The following is a 20,729-nucleotide window of genomic DNA, read 5'->3' on the forward strand; positions in this document are numbered from 1 at the left end:
GGAGGCGGGGGATAACCTCAATACTATGCTTATACAATGTATTTAGTGTTTAATATTCCTTTAGCACATGGATGTAAACAGTTTAAAGCATTTTCTATGCAACAACTATATATTAATATATTTTTTATGTAATTTGATGTTACACATAATAAGGTTTGTTTGCAGGGACTGTTAATTCAAAATAAAACTTTTATGATTCAGACAGATGATGCAATTTTAAACAATTTTCCTATTTACGCCTATTATCTAATTTGCTTTGTTCCCTTGATATCCTTTGTTGTAAAAACATTCATAGGAAGGCTCAGGAGCAGCAATGCAGTACTGGGAGCTGGCTGCCGATTGGTGACTGCACTTATATGCCTTGTGTCATTGGCTCACCCGATGCACTTAGCTAGCTCCCAGTAGCCCTTTGCTGCTCTTTCAACAAAGGATACCAAGAGAGTGAAGCAAATGTAATAATATAAGTAAATTGGAAAGTTGTTTAAAATTGGTTTCATGTCCCCTTAAGAACATCTTTTGAATAAACACCTCTGAAACTAGTGTCAGTTCAATCAATGGGCTAGATATATTGTGATGCCTGTGACGCTGCCAAGGCGCCACGTTTTAAAGGAGAGATCATTTTCAAAACTAATTAAGCAAGCACTGCTTCACCTGTCTCAGCGTTTTGTTAGTGGTTATTCCTGTAAGCAACATCTACAGATGCATGCGCTGCCCAAAACCTGACGTCTCACCCATCATGCAAAGCAACACATTAATAACACAATAATTACAGGCACATTTCAGAAACCGCTTGTGGAATGGGTTAAATAAGGGTTTGTAATTGTAAAATAGTGACGTCTGTTGTGTCAGGGTACAGTAGTCTCCCTTGATAGAATGAAAGTTGAATGCAGGTGCTAGGTTTGAAAATTTAAGGAGTCCTAGAGGTATTTTTTTTTTGTTATCTCTTTTTAAAGGGATATGAAACCCAATTGTTTTCTTTAATGATTCATGCAATTTTAAGCAACTTTCTAATTAATGCATATTATCAATTTTTATTCATTCTCTTGCTATCTTTATTTGAAACAGTAGGAATCTAAGCTAAAAAGCCGGCGCATTTTTGGTTCAGCACCCTGGATAGCGCTTGCTGATTGGTGGCTACATATAGAGGCCCATTTATCAAGCTCCGAATGGAGCTTGAGGGCCCGTGTTTCTAAAAACCGCTTCTCCATAACCCTGTCCGCCTGCCGGACAGAGATCGCCTCAATTCAACCCGATCGAGTACGATCGGTTGATTGACACCCCCTGCTGGTGGCCGATTGGCCGCGAATCTGCATGGGGCGGCGATGCACCAGCAGCTCACAAGAGCTGCTGGTGCAATGCTGAATACGGAGAGTGTATTGCTCTCCGCATTCAGCGAGGTCTGTCGGATCTGATCCGCACTGTTGGATCAGGTCCGACATACCTTTAATAAATAGGCCTCTTAGCCACTTAGCAAACCGCAAGCATTACCCAGGTGCTAAGCCAAAAATGAGCCGGCTTCTAAGCTTACATTCTTGCTTTTCAAATAAAGATACCAAGAGAACAAAGAAAAATTGCTAAAAGGAGTAAATTAGAAAGTTGCTTAAAATTGAATGCTCCATCTGAATAATGAAAGAAAAAAATTGGATTTAGTATCCCTTTAACTGTGTAAAGGGACATGAAACATCATTTTTTTCTTTCATGATTTAGAAAGAACATACAAATGTACACAACGTTCTATTTTACTTCTATTATCTAATTTGCTTCATTCTCATGATATACTTTGCTGAAAAGCATATCAAGATAGGCTTAGTAGCTGCTGATTGGTGACTGCACATAGATACCTCGTGTGATTGGCTCACCCATGTGCATTTCAATTTCTTCATCAAAGGATATCTAAAGAATTAAGTAAGTTAGATTATAGAAGTACATTGGAATGTTGTTTAAAATTGTATTTTCTATCTGAATCATGAAAGAAAAATTTTGGGTTTAGTGTCCCTTTAAGTTTTCATTTGTGTATATGTTAGAATGGACCATTTTGTGGAGGTCGTTGTTTTTTTTTTTGTCCTGTGAGGTTTCACAGCAGAACTCATTCAATGCACCGAGAAGTTAAACACTTATGAAATAGATATTGCTTCATGGTTTATGGCTCTAGCGGGTTAATGAAGGGCGAGTGCAAATCTTTCCGAATAGCGCAATTTAAAAAAAAAAAAAAAAAAATTGGTGAGATATTAGTTTCACTATTGGGCGTATTGACAGTGGCGTCACTAGGGTTGGTGTCACCCGGTGCGGTAAGTCATGGTGTCACCCCCCCCCCCCCAGAAAGCAGACACACACAAAAACACAGGCAAACACACATACAAACACTCAGACACACTTAAAAACATACTCAAATGCACACACAAACACTCGGAAACACACTCAGACACACACACAAAAACACACACACAAAAACACTGAGACACACAAAAACTCACACACATACAAAATGTAAAACTTCTCTGCATTAATTATAAAGCTCATGCCTAGAGCTGCTCCCTGGCTCAGCAGAACATCAAATGAAAGATAAACAGAGCACTCTAAAATAAATCACTGAAGAAAAGGTTTAGGTGCTCAAACTATGAAAATTCTGCTCTCTGACTCTGTTCCAAGTCTGTCAGTGCACAGCCCTGGGCCGCATGTCACTGAGCAGTGAGCACAGATAGGCAGGCAGGTTTAGGCTAGCAGCGCAACTTTGCAATCCCCACGGCACACCCACAACATTCATAGTGAAATTGGGCAGGGGAGGAGCAAAGTACAAACAAGCAAAAGCAGCCGGGAAAATTATTTGTTGAAATTGCAGCACTGGCTCAAGGGGCAAAAAAATTGTGTGTCTACAACTTCCCCAGTCCCACTAATGTTCACAAATGCCAGACTCTAATAAAATAATCTATGCATCTCAACATTGTATTTCTTTGAATTTCAATAATAAAAAATAAATTTTTTTGGTGTCACCCCCTGGAGGGTGTCACCCGGGTGCGGCCCGCCCCCCCCGCCCCCCCCTAGTGACGCCACTGCGTATTGAATCTATACCAATATCAGATTGTCACTGTGGTCAGCATCTGTCATTGTCTTCTAGTGTGTTCAGCATCTGTCATTGTCTTCTAGCGTGGTCAGCATCTGTCATTGTCTTCTAGCATGGTCAGCATCTGTCATTGTCTTCTGGCGTGGTCAGCATCTATCATTCTCTTATAGTGTGATCAGCATCTATCATTGTCTTATAGTGTGGTCAGCATCTATCATTGTCTTATAGTGTGGTCAGCATCTGTGATTGTCTTCTGGCGTGTTCAGCATCTGTCATTGTCTTCTGGTGTGGTCAGCATCTTTCATTGTCTTCTGGGGTAGTCAGAATCTGTCATTGTCTTCTGGCGTGGTCAGCATCTATCATTGTCTTATGGTGTGGACAGAATCTGTCATTGTCTTCTGGCTTGGTCAGCATCTGTCATTGTCTTCTGGCATGGTCAGCATCTGTCATTGTCTGCTGGCGTGGTCAGCATCTGTCATTGGCTTCTGGTGTGGTCAGAATCTGTCATTGTCTTCTGGCGTGGTCAGCATCTGTCATTGTCTTCTGGCATGGTCAGCATCTGTCATTGTCTTCTGGCATGGTCAGCATCTGTCATTGTCTTCTGGCATGGTCAGTATCTGTCATTGTCTTCTGGCTTGGTCAGTATATGTCATTGTTTTCTGGGGTAGTCAGTATCTGTCATTGTCTTCTGGCGTGGTCAGCATCTATCATTGTCTTAAGGTGTGGTCAGAATCTGTCATTGTCTTCTGGCGTGGTCAGTATCTGTCATTGTCTTCTGGCGTGGTCAGCATCTATCATTGTCTTATAGTGTGGTCAGCATCTGTGATTGTCTTCTGGCTTGGTCAGTATCTGTCATTGTCTTCTGGCGTGGTCAGCATCTGTCATTGTCTTCTAGCATGGTCAGCATCTATCATTGTCTTATATTGTGGTCAGCATCTGTGATTGTCTTCTGGCATGGTCAGTATCTGTCATTGTCTTCTGGCATGGTCAGTATCTGTCATTGTCTTCTGGCGTGGTCAGTATCTGTCATTGTCTTCTGGCATGGTCAGTATCTTTCATTGTCTTCTGGCGTGGTCAGCATCTGTCATTGTCTTCTGGCATAATCAGCATCTGTCATTGTCTTCTGGCGTGGTCAGCATCTGTCATTGTCTTCTGGCATGGTCAGCATCTGTCATTGTCTTCTGGTGTAATCAGCATCTGTCATTGTCTTCTGGCGTGGTCAGCATCTGTCATTGTCTTTTGGCATGGTCAGTATCTGTCATTGTCTTCTGGCATGGTCAGCATCTGTCATTGTCTTCTGGCGTGGTCAGCATCTGTCATTGTCTTCTGGCATGGTCAGCATCTGTCATTGTCTTCTGGTGTGGTCAGCATCTGTCATTGTCTTCTGGCATGGTCAGCATCTGTCATTGTCTTCTGGCGTGGTCAGCATCTGTCATTGTCTTCTGGCGTGGTCAGCATCTGTCATTGTCTTCTGGCGTGGTCAGTATCTGTCATTGTCTTCTAGCGTGGTCAGCATCTGTCATTGTATTCTGGCATGGTCAGCACCTGTCATTGTCTTCTGGCATGGTCAGCATCTGTCATTGTCTTCTGGCGTGGTCAGCATCTGTCATTGTCTTCTGGCGTGGTCAGTATCTGTCATTGTCTTCTGGCATGGTCAGTATCTGTCATTGTCTTCTAGCGTGGTCAGCATCTGTCATTGTCTTCTGGCGTGGTCAGCATCTGTGATTGTCTTCTGGCGTGGTCAGTATCTGTCATTGTCTTCTGGTATGGTCAGCATCTGTCATTGTCTTCTGGCATGGTCAGTATCTGTCATTGTCTTCTGGCATGGTCATCATCTGTCATTGTCTTCTGGCATGGTCAGCATCTGTCATTGTCTTCTGGCGTGGTCAGCATCTGTCATTGTCTTCTGGTGTAATCAGCATCTAAATTTTGGGTTTAGTGTCCCTTTAAGTTTTCATTTGTGTATATGTTAGAATGGACCATTTTGTGGAGGTCGTTGTTTTTTTTTTTGTCCTGTGAGGTTTCACAGCAGAACTCATTCAATGCACCGAGAAGTTAAACAGTTATGAAATAGATATTGCTTCATGGTTTATGGCTCTAGCGGGTTAATGAGGGGCGAGTGCAAATCTTTCCGAATAGCGCAATTTAAAAAAAAATTAAAAAAATTGGTGAGATATTAGTTTCACTATTGGGCGTATTGAATCTATACCAATATCAGATTGTCACTGTGGTCAGCATCTGTCATTGTCTTCTAGTGTGTTCAGCATCTGTCATTGTCTTCTGGTGTGGTCAGCATCTTTCATTGTCTTCTGGGGTAGTCAGAATCTGTCATTGTCTTCTGGCGTGGTCAGCATCTATCATTGTCTTATGGTGTGGTCAGAATCTGTCATTGTCTTCTGGCTTGGTCAGCATCTGTCATTGTCTTCTGGCATGGTCAGTATCTGTCATTGTCTTCTGGTGTGGTCAGAATCTGTCATTGTCTTCTGGCATGGTCAGCATCTATCATTGTCTTATGGTGTGGTCAGAATCTGTCATTGTCTTCTGGCGTGGTCAGAATCTGTCATTGTATTCTGGCATGGTCAGCATCTGTCATTGTCTTCTGGCATGGTCAGTATCTGTCATTGTCTTCTGGCTTGGTCAGTATATGTCATTGTTTTCTGGGGTAGTCAGTATCTGTCATTGTCTTCTGGCGTGGTCAGCATCTATCATTGTCTTAAGGTGTGGTCAGAATCTGTCATTGTCTTCTGGCGTGGTCAGTATCTATCATTGTCTTAAGGTGTGGTCAGCATCTGTCATTGTCTTCTGGCGTGGTCAGCATCTGTCATTGTCTTCTGGTGTGGTCAGCATCTGTCATTGTCTTCTGGCGTGGTCAGAATCTGTCATTGTCTTCTGGCGTGGTCAGTATCTATCATTGTCTTAATGTGTGGTCAGAATCTGTCATTGTCTTCTGGCTTGGTCAGTATCTGTCATTGTCTTCTGGCATGGTCAGCATCTGTCATTGTCTTCTAGCGTGGTCAGCATCTATCATTGTCTTATAGTGTGGTCAGCATCTGTGATTGTCTTCTGGCATGGTCAGTATCTGTCATTGTCTTCTGGCATGGTCAGTATCTGTCATTGTCTTCTGGCGTGGTCAGTATCTGTCATTGTCTTCTGGCATGGTCAGTATCTTTCATTGTCTTCTGGCGTGGTCGGCATCTGTCATTGTCTACTGGCATGGTCAGCATATGTCATTGTCTTCTGGCATAATCAGCATCTGTCATTGTCTTCTGGCGTGGTCAGCATCTGTCATTGTCTTCTGGCATGGTCAGCATCTGTCATTGTCTTCTGGCGTAATCAGCATCTGTCATTGTCTTTTGGCGTGGTCAGTATCTGTCATTGTCTTCTAGCGTGGTCAGCATCTGTCATTGTCTTTTGGCATGGTCAGTATCTGTCATTGTATTCTGGCGTGGTCAGCATCTGTCATTGTCTTTTGGCATGGTCAGTATCTGTCATTATCTTCTGGCGTAGTCGGCATCTGTCATTGTCTTCTGGCGTGGTCAGTATCTATCATTGTCTTCTAGCGTGGTCAGCATCTGTCATTGTCTTCTGGCGTGGTCAGCATCTGTCATTGTCTTCTGGCGTGGTCAGTATCTGTCACTGTCTTCTGGCGTGGTCAGCATCTGTCATTGTCTTCTGGCGTGGTCAGTATCTGTCATTGTCTTCTGGCATGGTCAGCATCTGTCATTGTCTTCTGGCATGGTCAGCATCTGTCATTGTCTTCTGGCATGGTCAGCATCTGTCATTGTCTTCTGGCGTGGTCAGCATCTGTCATTGTCTTCTGGCGTGGTCAGCATCTGTCATTGTCTTCTGGTGTAATCAGCATCTATCATTGTCTTCTGGCATGGTCAGCATCTGTCATTGTCTTCCGGCGTGGTTAGCATCTGTCATTGGGGCCTATCTATCAAGCTCCGAAAGGAGCTTGACGGCCGTGTTTCTGGCGAGTCTTCAGACTTGCCAGAAACAGTAGTTATGAAGCAGCGGTCACAAAGACCGCTGCTCCATAACCTGTCCGCCTGCTCTGAGCAGGCGGACAGACATCGCTGGAAATCAACCCGATCGGGTTGATTGACACCTCCCTGCTGGCGGCCCATTGGCCGCAAGTCAGCAGGGGGCGGCGTTGCAATGTTAAATGCGGAGAGCGTATTGCTCTCCGCATTCAGCGATGTCTTGCAGACCTGATCCACACTGTCGGATCAGGTCCACAAGACATTTCTTAAATATGCCTCATAGTCTTCTGGCGTGGTCAGCATCTGTCATTGTCTTCTGGCGTGGTCAGTATCTGTCATTATCTTCTGGCATGGTCAGCATCTTTCATTGTCTTCTGGCATGGTCAGTATCTGTCATTGTCTTCTGGCATGGTCAGTATCTGTCATTGTCTCCTGGCGTGGTCAGTATCTGTCATTGTCTCCTGGCGTGGTCAGTATCTGTCATTATCTTCTGGCGTGGTCAGTATCTGTCTTTGTGCTCAGTATTTAGTTTCTCGCTGTCTACGCTGCACATGTTATATGTATTTGAAAACACCATTGTACCAATCCTGCTGTATGGCTGTGAGGTCTGGGGCCCAACACTGACCCAGAACTACCGAGAATGGGACAAAACTCTCACAGAAATCGCACATCTCCAATTCTGTAAATATGCACTGTGGGTACACAGAAGCGCCCCTAACAATGGGTGCAGAGCAGAGCTGGGAAGATTGCCATTGCTGCTACCAATGCAAAAAAGGGTGTACAAATTCTGGTGTCACCTCCCAAATAGTGACACAAGTACACTTTACCACCAAACACTCTGTGACCCAGCATCAAAAGTATTTAGAGAATATACATCAGACCTGCAAAACCACATCAGCAAAAGCACAGCCCATGAGAGAGTGTCACCAAACACCTTACAAACAGCTCTGAAGGAGAGGTACACTGGGCACAGGGAGGAACAGATAGGGCAACAGAAAAAGCTGGAGTGTTACAGGTCTCTACAAAGAGAGTACAAACTACCTGAGTATCTCACAAGTGTCACTAACCCAAAGCACAGACAGATACTCACTAAATACAGAATCTCTGACCACCAGCTGGAAATAGAGACTGGCAGATATCAGACAAAATGGACACCCAGGGCAGCCAGACAATGTGCACAGTGTGACAGTGGGGACATAGAGACTGAAGCGCACTTCCTCTTTTACTGTACAAGATACAAACTCTTAAGGGATAAATACTTCCCAAAAATAATGAAAGAAATAACAGACTTCCCACAGATGTCGGAACAAGAAAGACTATGTGTACTCTAAGGAGAAAACAAACAAACAAGGATAGTAGCAAAATATGTAGCAGACTGTCACATGACCAAAACCCCCAATAAGATTAAATGAACTGTTATCATATTTACCCACTATACTCCTACTTTATAAATTGTTATTGATCTGTTTTATTGTAACATATTACTTTGGCAACACATGTAATAATGTCATGCTAATAAAGTATTCTTGACTTGACTTGCATGCTCTATGTCTCTCGGTGTGCTCTGCACCTCTGTGCATGCTCTGTGTCTCTCTGTGTGCTCTGCACCTCTGTGGATGCTCTGTGTCTCTCTGTGTGCTCTGCTCCTCTGTATCTCACTGTATTTCATCTCACCTTGCTGAGTGCTCTGTGTCTTGCTGTGTGTTTTGCACTTCTGTGAATGATCTGCACCTCTGTGATCGCTCTGTATCTCGCTGGACGCTCTGCACCTCTGTGATCGATCTGTATCTCGCTGGATGCTCTGCACCTCTGTGATCGCTCTGTATCTTGCTGGACGCTCTGCTCCTCTGTGATCGCTCTGTATCTTGCTAGACGCTCTGCACCTCTGTGATCGCTCTGTATCTCGCTGGATGCTCTGCTCCTCTGTGATCGCTCTGTATCTCGCTGGACGCTCTGCAACTCTGTGATCGCTCTGTATCTTGCTGGGCGCTCTGCTCTTCTGTGATTGCTCTGTATCTTGCTGGACGCTCTGCACCTCTGTGATTGCTGTGTATCTCGCTGGGCGCTCTGCAACTCTGTGATTGCTCTGTATCTCGCTGGGCACCCTGCACCTCTGTGATTGCTCTGTATCTCGCTGGGGGCTCTGGGATTGCTCTGTATCTCACTGAGCGCTCTGCACCTCTGTGATCGCTCTGTACCTCTGTGATCGCTCTGTATCTCGCTGGCCGCTCTGCACCTCTGTGATCGCTCTGTATCTCGCTGGGAGCTCTGCAACTCTGTGATCGCTCTGTATCTCGCTGGCCGCTCTGCACCTCTGTGATCGCTCTGTATCTCGCTGGACGCTCTGCAACTCTGTGATCGCTCTGTATCTTGCTGGTGGGCGCTCTGCTCTTCTGTGATTGCTCTGTATCTTGCTGGACGCTCTGCACCTCTGTGATTGCTGTGTATCTCGCTGGGCGCTCTGCAACTCTGTGATTGCTCTGTATCTCGCTGGGCACCCTGCACCTCTGTGATTGCTCTGTATCTCGCTGGGTGCTCTGCGATTGCTCTGTATCTCGCTGAGCGCTCTGCACCTCTGTGATCGCTCTGTACCTCTGTGATCGCTCTGTATCTCGCTGGCCGCTCTGCACCTCTGTGATCGCTCTGTATCTCGCTGGGAGCTCTGCACCTCTGTGATCGCTCTGTATCTCGCTGAGCGCTCTGCACCTCTGTGATCGCTCTGTATCCAGCTGGGCACTCTGCACCTCTGTGATCGCTCTGTATCTCGCTGGGCACTCTGCACCTCTGTGATCGCTCTGTATCTAGCTGGGCGCTCTGCACCTCTGTGATCGCTCTGTATCTCGCTGAGCGCTCTGCACCTCTGTGACCGCTCTGTATCTAGCTGGGCGCTCTGCACCTCTGTGATCGCTCTTTATCTCGCTGGGCGCTCTGCACCTCTGTGGTCACTCTGTATCTCGCTGGGGGCTCTGCACCTCTGTGATCGCTCTTTATCTCTCTGGGCGCTCTGCACCACTGTGTTTGCTCTGTATCTCGCTGGGCGCTCTGCACCTCTGTGATCGCTCTGGATCTCACTGGGGGCTCTGCTCCTCTGTATCTCGCTGGGGACTCTGCTCCTCTGTATCTCGCTGGAGGCTCTGCTCCTCTGTATCTTGCTGGGGGCTCTGCACCTCTGTGTTTGCTCTGCACCTCGCTGGGTGCTCTGCACCTTTGTGATCGCTCTGCACCTCTGTGATCTTTCTGCACCGCTGTGATCTCTCTGCACCTCTGTGATCTCTCTGCACCTCTGTGATTGCTCTGCACCATGCTGAGTGCTCTGTATTTCGCTAGGTGCTCTGCACCATGCTGAGTGCTCTGTATCTTGCTAGGCACTCTGCACCATGCTGAGCGCTCTGTATCTCGCTGGGTGCGCTGCACCATGCTGAGTGCTTGCCTCTCTCGGTGAGGTCACTGCAGTCAGACGATCAGTGTGTCTACCAAGATGGATTCTACTGAAGCTGGGAAGCCGACTCATCTATCTCATTAAGTCAGCACAACACTAAAACATTGTGGCATTTACAAGCTTAATTTTATTAAATTAGAGCTAGCATTAATATTGCATATTGATTTTCCTAAAGTTATTAAAATCTATACTCAGTTTAACATTATAACAGTATTGGCCAAAGCTACAAAGGAAGGGGGGCTCAAACGATTGCACATTTAGTAAGAGGTCCCTGTCTTTAAAATAAATAATTACAGACTTATACTTGAGACTCAAGAAACTACAAAACTTAAGTATGTTTTACAGAAAAGGCAAGTGCTGGGACATTAGAGTATAAAGTTAACTGGGCAGCTTGTTAAACAAAAACAAACTAGTTGACACAAGGGGGCCGAATTATCATTGTGCGGGCGGACATGATCCGCTGTAGCATACGCTGTCAGCATTTATCATCACACAAGCATTTCTAGTGAAATGCTTGTGCAATGCCATATCTGATTGGGATGATTGCTGTCCGCCACCTCAGAGGTGGCGGACGAGTTAAAGGGACAGTCAACACTAAAATTGTTATTGTTTAAAAAGTTAGATAACGCCTTTACTACCCATTCCCCAGCTTTGCACAAACAACATTGTTATATTAATATACTTTATAACATTTAAACCTCTAAATTTCTGCCTGTTTCTAAGCCACTACAGACAGCCTCTTATCACATGCTATTTTATTTGCTTTTCACAACAGGAGACTGCTAGTTCATGTGGGCCATATAGATAACATTGTGCTGACGCCCGTGAAGTTGTGTCAGACACTGCACTAATTGGCTAAAAAGCAAGTCAATAGATAATAAATAAATAGCCATGTGATCAAGGGGCTGACAAAAGAGGCTATACAAGGTAATCGCAGAGGTAAAAAGTGTATTATTATAACTGTGTTGGTTATGCAAAAATGGAGAATGGGTAATAAAGGGATTATCTATCTTTTAAAGCAATACAAATTCTGGTGTAGACTGTCCCTTCTTAACTCCTGTTTCCAGCGATCTGCAAACTACGGAGGTAGATTGCAGCATCCGCTGCTTGTTAAAACTACCCCAAGGAGTGGTTTTCCAGCAGAGATGTTAAAGGCAAATACAGAAAGGAAAATTATTAAAAAATATTAGAACATAAAATGCATCAAACATAACACAATATTTCTATTTTGTCTCATGAAGTGCACAGTTGCATAAAGTACATAGATACATACAAAGAAACACACACTTGTTTTTACAATGGCCTCAGCCTATCCAAATATGCAAAATCATATTAAACAATGCTGGGTACTAGTCTTTTATTGCAGGGTCAGGCAGATGATGTGTATTGTTGGTGTATTCTATAAGCTGTGAGCCAGGGATATCCACATAGACCCTGCTTGGTGCCTTTTCCTTTTTTGGCTGCATGGGATGTTTTCCCAGCCATCTTTTGATGGACCATTAAATATAGCAAAAATACATAATTAAAAAGTGCATATTAAAAAAAATACAATAGCACTTACTGTGAATATTTATGGGCAGGATTTTTTCTGATAAATTTCAAAATTTACTTCAGTTTGCCGGACCACTGTATTATGTGACAACCATCAGCCAATCAAAGACAGATGTATAGTTTCACTGTGAAGTTTTGCAGTTGTGTCCTCAGAAAGTGTGTAAATTAAAAGACTATACACAATGTGATGATGGAAGTAAATTGGAAAGTATATTAGAACTGCATGCTCTATCTAAATCTATCTATTTTGACTTTAGTTACCCTTTAAGGGGTACAAGAAGAAGCATCAAGAGCTACTTCTTAAAGGTCCTGGGCCAGTTAGGGTAACTCTGGAATTGGGCATTTCATAGTATAAGCACTAAAAGGATCATGGGCGTCAATAACAAGAGACCCAATGAGCTACGCTCAAACAACAAACCCTATAAAGAATAGACCTCATCATGTAAGGGCACCAGATGCTGAGCTACACAAATAATATGAAACTGGAGCCAAAACTTTATTCTGAACGTCCTGATTCTTCCCTAGGCAAAACTCTATGCTACCTACTAAATGTACTTATCATTTATGTGCTGTATAAGTACATTTAATATATCTTATAATTTCTTTAATTAAAGGGACACTCAGGTTAAATTAAATGTTCATGATTCAGATACAGCATGTAATTTTAAATAACTTTCCAATTTACTTCCATTAAAAAAAATGGACACAGTCTTTTATATTTACACTTTTTGAGTCACCAGATCCTACTGAGCATGTGCAAGAATTCACAGACTATACGTATATGCACTTGTGATTGGCTGATTGCTATCACATGGTACAAGGGGAGTGGAAATATACATAACTTTGAAATTTGTTATAAAAAAATCTACTACTCATTTGAAGTTCAGACTAAGTGCTATTGCATTGTCTTGTTATCTTGCATTTGTTGATTATGCAAATCTAATGTGTTGACTGGTCCTTTAAAGATGGCTCCCAAAGACAGAACAATACCCAATACTGCTTAGTCTAGGACTTTCTCCAATTTTGAGTCCCCCTGTATCATGTGACAGACATCAACCAATCCCAGACTAGTATAAGTATACCCTGTGTGCTTGTGCACATACCCAGTAGGATCTTGTCCCCTTGAAAGTGTGAATATAAGAAGACTGTGCAAAATTTGATAAAGGAAGTAAATTAGAAAGTGTCTTAAAACTGCTGCTCTTTCTGAATGATAAAAGATTATGTTGACTTAAGTATCCCTTTAAGTTATTGCTAACAACAGAGTAGTTAATGGGAGTGGAAAACTCCCCAACCGTAAATAATAATAGTAGTAAAATAACTCTTTGTGAAGCATGTTTACATATCCAGACAAGCCCAGAGACCTGTTTTCCCACAGACTTCATCAGCACACTCTGTTTCTGTTACAGCTAAGAATTCTGGGAAAGGACATGAGACTCACAATGCCTCACCTTGTGATTGGCTACACTTATGTAGTGATGGTCAGGACAGCTTTAAAAGCACAGCATGGGTAAAAAAAAGTGTTTTGCTAATAAAATATATCAAGTAAAACAGGAGGCTCTGAACATCTGATTAGCAGACCCTGGTATCTTATAGGTCAGGGGTCAGGTTAAGGTCAGAGCACTGCTGAGGCTTGTCCTTAAGTTATTAAGGGTCTGACATTTGGAAGGTCATGCTTGGAATTTCAAAGGAATACTGTTGAGCTGGCTCAAGTGGCAAAAAAATTGTGTGTCTACATCTTCCCAAGTCCCACCAATGTTCACAAATGCCAGCCTCTAATAAAATAATCTATGCATCTCAACATTGTATTTCTTTGAATTTCAATAAAATTTAAAAAAAAAAAATAAAAAATTTTTTTTTTTTTTTTTTTTTTGGTGTCACCCCCTGGTGGGTGTCACCCGGGTGCGGCCCGCCCCCCCCGCCCCCCCCTAGTGACGCCACTGGGGCACAGGTTATGAAAGGGACAATTCATTGTTTATATGATTATAAACCTGTAAATGTAAGGACATTCAACACAAGTATATATCTGGGGACCCAAATGTCCAGCCAATCCCTACAATATGTAACTATTTTGGCAATTAAATAGCTAACTTTATAATATTAATAATTAAAAAAAAACTTCTGAATGTAAAGTATCGAAAGGTCAAAAATACATATGTATCAAAGGGAGAAAAAATAAATAAACTTAAAGTAACATACAAAGTAAAAAAATATGAAAACTTTATGTTAGAGTGTTTTTTATTGCATTGTTACTTGTAAATAGCTATTTAATTAACCATTCAACAAAGGATACCAAGAGAAAGAAGGAAATTGATAATAAAAGTAAATCAGAAAGTTGTTTAAATTGTATGCACTATGTGAACCATGAAAGAAAAAAAAATGGGTTTTGTATCCCTTTAAATATATGTGCAAAAGTCAGTATGGATTAGCACTCAAGCCTTTCTGCAAATACTGCAATATTCCTTCCTTAAAGGGACATGAAACCCCAAAAAATTATTTCATGATTCAGATAGAGAATACAATTTTAAACAACTTTCTAATTTACTTCTATTATCTAATCTGTTTCATTCTCCTGATATCATTTGTTGAAGGAGCAGCTATGCACTACTGGTTTATAACTGAACACATGGGTGAGCCAATCACAATCAATATATATATATATATATATGCAGCCACCAATCAACAGCTAGGACCTAGGTTCTCTGCTGGTCCTGAGCTTGTCTAGATAAACCTTTCAGCAAAGGATAACAAGAGAAGGAAGCAAATTAAATAATAGAAGTAAATTGTAAAGCTGTTTAAAATGGTATTCTCTATCTGAATCGTGGAAGAAAATGTTTGGGTTTCATGTCCCTTTAAGGTGTGGGTGCTCAGACCTTCAGAGTCCCCCTCTAGGACCCCAATAAAATATAAAAACAACACAGATGAAGGTAGCACTCCCAAGTGGGAAAACCTTTAATGGAGCAATGTTCCTGCCCCTTTCTCAAGCAGCTCCATTAAATGTTGCTCCATTAAAGGTTTTCCCACTTGGGAGTGCTACCTTCATATTTGTTGTTTCTATCCCTTTAAATATAACAGGACAATGTGCTAAATAAAAAAAACACATCTTTCATTTCTTTGTATTAATAAAACAAGTTGTTACAGGGACCTGGAAGCAAAAAAAGAAACTTTTATGATTCAGATAACACAGTTGATTAAAACTTTTTTTTATTTACTCATATTCTTGTGGCCTTCTTTGTTGAAACTTGACCCCTTTTCACAAGAGCATACTAAGGTATGCTCAGGATTGGGCACAGAACTTAAGCGCTATATATATATATAAAATTCTTACAAACATTGCAGACAGTGCTAACACATAGTACTTAAACAAATATAAACATTAAGTAAATTGTAATTTATTTATTTGTTTATGCTCTTTGAAATCATGAAAGTTTAATTATGGCTTTGATGTCCCTTTTACGCACTACCAGGGAGGGGTCAGAAAGACCTTTAGTAACAATTTGTCCCCACTATCTTCCAAATAATCTACAATTTATTATTATTGTATTTGTCATACATCACTGGGATCAATAGTAATACACAGGGTACAAACCCACCCCAAATCTTTTAGGTTGCTCCCCTCATTGTGCTTAGTGGGCTGAGCAGGGAAAGTAAAATGTCCTACTCCCTGCACCTGTCACTTCCTGCCTAGCTATGCCCCAAATCACCTAGACCTAGCCACACCCATAAACCTCTAAGTCATGCCCTAAGACTGCCCACAACACGTGCACCCTACAGAAAGCTCCAACTCTGCCTCTTCCTGCTCTGCCTATGGAACCACATCTCTATCACCAGCTTCCTAGGCCAGTATATGGAGCTCTGCAGATTGCTTGCCCCCTCCCAAAGATTCTACTACTGTATTAACCTGTGCTATATCATCGACCATGACATTTGGTGCTACAAAAAGTCAATCACAAAGTTAATTAACAAATCAATAAGATACAACTAAATCTGGGCTTTAGTCTGCAGACATGTTAGTATAAAGTGATTTTGTTCTGCAGTTGTTATTAGTTTAAGCCAATTAAGGACATATATGTAGCAGAGTTAGCCCTGATAATTCAGCAGGGTGCATTTCAAGTTCTAAGAATTAGAAATTGCTGAATTTTCAGAGCTAAATTACATGAAAAGGGGGCAAAATAAACAATGCAAATATTCTGCAAAGTTGTTTCATTACGCATAACTAAACATTTGATTTAAGGGTGTTTACTGTTCCTTTAAATTTAAATTGCAATTTTCTTTTCATTAATTGATTTCAGTTGGGGAATGCTTGAGTGTAATGTGACTGAATATCTAAATATGCTATCTGCAGTACTAAACCTGTATAATAAATAATATACATATATATATATATATAAATATATATATATATATATATATATATATATATATATATATGTATATATATATATATATATATATATAACATTTCTTTAGATTGTTTCACCTGTTAAAGTTCTTATTTTCCAGCCAAGACTACAATTGGTATGTCACCAAATATAATGAATGAAAGGACAAAATTATGACAGAAAACAAGCCAGCATTTAAATGACAATGAATTTCTGTCTCGGAGCCTTTATGAATTATCGCTAGAGATACAGTCCAAATGCATGAAGGGATTTTATCCGTGTTCCACCCATGAATCATAAATGGGAAAAAAATTTACAGTCTAAATTGCACTTAAAAGGAATAAAGTCATTTTATGTCAGACATGATTTATCAAAATGATCTCATTTTAAGAATACTGTGGTGTATCTTGATTAATAACATTAGATAGGATGACAAATGGCCTCTTTAATGGCGAGAGTGAAATGCAGAATCAGAAACTGGAGGCAGCTAAAAAATAGGAGGAAGAAAATAGCCAATTACAGACTAGTTAATGGAGAGCTTGATACCCCAGCATGTGCACATACTGTCTCTCATGCCATTAAATTCAGGTGTCTTTTTTTAAAAAACAGATAAATCTTTGAAGGTTGCTGCCAGATGATGTGGAAGATTTCTGCAATACACTAAAACCTGTCTGTAGAGATTAATGGTCTTTTCCCCTGTAGAGGAATCTTACTGACACTACTGGCCCATGACAGAAACAGTGAGTTATGATGGTTGATTGCTTGATATTTTCCTACTTTTTAACAAACCCTAACCTGTTTTATTCTTAAAGGGGTATCCTAGAGGCTAGAAAAAAATAGTTATTTAGCCACATCATCTTTTATAAAAAGGCCTCCTTCAATGTACATACTTACACCCCCCAACCGTCCCCCATTGTCACATGTTGGAAGTTACAGCCCCCTTCCCACAACCCCTCGGAGTAAAAGTTTTAAGGAACTGACTGATTAACACTTACACCATGTCCACAACATGCTCAGACACACCCACGGACCACCTACAACCACGCCTCTCCATATGGAACTCCACCCCTTCCACACACAATATACCAGTGGGCCACTGCCCACAAGCTCTTTATATCCCACATCCTGGAAAGAATCCAGCAGTGAAAGTCGATGGTCAAAGAAGGTATATTATTACTAGTGAATGTGTACTACAGTGTTATCTATTTACATTCACTTGTGAAAGTAAACTTCCACTGCTCGTTATTAGTGAACTAGAATGCAGCAGGTTCTGTGATTTAATGGACTATTAAAACTTATTTCAAACTTAAACTTGTAAAAAAAAAAAAAAAACACAAAAAAAAACAGGTTGAGTAGAACGAATGAAGTGTATTAAATGTGCTAAATGAATTCTAAATTTGATTCAAACTTTCTTTAAAGGGACATTAAACACTAAATAAACCTTACCTTGAATGATGTATTCAGAGCAAAGATTAGCCTGAGAATAATTTGTACATGATTTTTTTTTTAAATTATATTAGTTGTTTAAATAATATTTAATAATAAGCATAAAGTTAATGTCCATTAAAGCAGTGGGCGCCGCTATATTGTAACTTAGGTTACCTTTTCTGCTGAGGCCAATTAGGAATGGTTACAAATGGCTTACTAGAGTGTGCAACCAATGAGTGTGTGAATTACAGCTGTGTCTGCACTTCTATGTTTAACATGAATTGGAAAGGCCACAATAATAATTAGAGTACAATAAGAATTAAATTACAGGAAAGGAAAACAAAATAAATAATGAAAGTTTATAGCGCTGCGGAATCTGTTGGGGCTCTACAAATAACCGATAATAATAATAAATAATAAAGTATATTGCAAAGTTGTTTTTCTACATGTAATTAAACAATTCAAATTAATGTCTTGAGGTGTTTAATGTCCCTTTAAAGTTCTTCCATCTTCCATTTCCATCCCTATAATGTGAAGGCCCATTGCTAGAAGGGTTTTCCCACATTGTGATAGGCATCAAGCTATCAAGTTAACCTTCGTTTCCTTGCAGTGTGCATGTTCCAATATAAAAGGTGAAACAGTACATTGTTGTCAGCGGTAAAAGGTAGAGCTGTTACGTCTCTAGTAATGTGCACTTGCAAAGCTACAGATTTGTATTGAATTCCTTTTTGTTCCCTTCATGTACCAGCATAAACACTTTGGGGCGAGATTACATACGTGGAGTAAGTTCTCCATCCTATTGGCTGATTTTAATTTTTCAGCCAATAGGAATGCAAGGGTATCCCAATATAAAAGGGGTGCCTTGCATTCAATCTTCAGTAGTGACACGACAATACCTTTTATATAGCGTTGCTCCTCTTAGTGAGACATAAATCCCCAAATCTCGCAAGTTAAAAATGCAAACAAAATAAGAGTGCGCTAACCAAAGCAAGCGGCTATATTAAATAAAGAACAAAGTTTAAAATTGAAATTTAAAATGAACACACAAATGTATTGGTAAATAGGAACAATATAAATAAAAATGTAGCAATATATACTGTATCTATCTCAACCACCGGTGGTGACAAAATATATGTGGTAAAAATATTTTTGATTTCTGCAGACCGGTCCTAGAATGTTGCAACAATTAGTAACAAAGTTGTAATATTACTGCCCCTTTTTTTATTTATATATATATATATATATATATATATATATATATATATATATATATATATATATATATATATATATATATATATATATATATATATATATATACATATATATATACACACTGTAATGTTCATGGAATACAGATTGTTAAAAGTGAAGTCTCTTGGTCCGGACCAAAATATTCTTGATTTGGATATTGCTTTTAGTGTTATAATTCTTTTAGACCTGGCTGGATCCGATATGTAAACAAGTCATTTGTTTAAAATAGATGTATCCCCCAGCAACGTGTCCGTGCTTTTACACACTCACCAGAATATGAAATCTTATTTGGGTTAACGATTTCTCTACTCACTGCCGGCTAACACTCAAAACCTCTCCAGCCTTCTGTGGCGTTCAGCTTGTGATAGTGAGAGTATCTCCTGTGTGTGATGTGGTCACGTGTCTTCCAGTGACCGATGAGATGAGCAGATTACTGGTCTGACTGCGGGAACACCTCTTAACCATTTCTTTTGGAATAAAATGATGATAATAAAATAAGAGCGCTCTGATAAAAGATAGCAAGACTTTAATTGTTGGTATAGGATAAACTCCTATCTTCATCATTAATCTTCAGTGTGCGGCAGACGATCACATGAAGAGACCTCCATGTCGCTGATGACCTCCGCCGAACGCTCCGGCTCTGCGCCTCCGCCAACAAGATAGAAGATGGAGCCGCGATGGATGAAGATGGAGCCGTCTGGATGAAGACCTTTCGTGCCAGGAAGAAGATGGATTGCCGGACTTCAGCAATGGTGAGTAGTAGTACCTATTTTGGAGTTAGTGTTAGGTTTGTTAGGGCTTTTTTATTTTTTTATGGGCTGCAAAAGAGCTGAATGCCCTTTTAAAAGGCAATGTCCATACAAATGCCCTTTTCGGGCAATAGGTAGATTAGGTTTTTATTAAGTTATGGGTTTTTTTAATTTGGGGAGGTTGTAATATTAGGGGGTTCTTTGAATTTTTTTTTTCAAAAGAGCTGTTAAATTTAGGGCAATGCCCTTAAAAAGGCCCTTTAAGGTCTATTAGTAGTTTATTTATAGATTAGGGGTTTTTTGGGGTTTTTTTTTTAAACGGGGTATTAGAACAGTATTTTTTTTATTTTGGATAATTTAGTTTGCTATTTTTGTAATGTTAGCTTTTTATTTTTTGTTATCTTAGTTTTTATGTAGGTTTTTTTATTTTGGATAATGTTAGGTTTTGTTTAGTAATATAGGTTTATTTTTTTAATTTTTTTAATGTAGTTAGTATCTTTTTATTTTATGTAAGTGTATTTTATTTGGGGTTAAGTTAGTGAGTGTTAGTTTAGGGGGCTTAGTTATTAGGTGAAAAATAATTTTCATTGTGGGGGGTTGGCGGTTTAGGGGTTAATAGTTTAATTAGGTGTTTGCGCTGTGGGGGGTTGGCAGATGAGGACTTAATAGTTTTATTAGGCACTTTTCATTGTGGGGGGTTGGCGGACTAGCGGTTAATAGTTTAGATACTTTGCGTTGTGTGGAGTCGGCGGATTAGGGTTTAATAGGTTACTTAGGTGTTTGCGTTGTGGGAGGGGGGGCGGATTAGGGGTTAATACGTTTATTAGGTAGTTTGTGATGTGGGGGGATGGTGGTTTAGAGGTTAATAACTTTTATTAGACA

General features: G+C 40.6%; 1 protein-coding gene across 1 annotated transcript in view; it reads right to left on the reverse strand.

Annotated features, from left to right (window-relative positions):
* The window catches only part of LRMDA (leucine rich melanocyte differentiation associated), a 608,495-nt gene that overhangs the window by 167,840 nt on the left and 419,926 nt on the right, over positions 1-20,729 (reverse strand). The gene's annotated exons all lie outside the window — the stretch shown is intronic.

Source organism: Bombina bombina, chromosome 9 (genome assembly GCF_027579735.1).
Source record: "Bombina bombina isolate aBomBom1 chromosome 9, aBomBom1.pri, whole genome shotgun sequence".
Taxonomy (NCBI): Eukaryota; Metazoa; Chordata; class Amphibia; order Anura; family Bombinatoridae; genus Bombina; species Bombina bombina.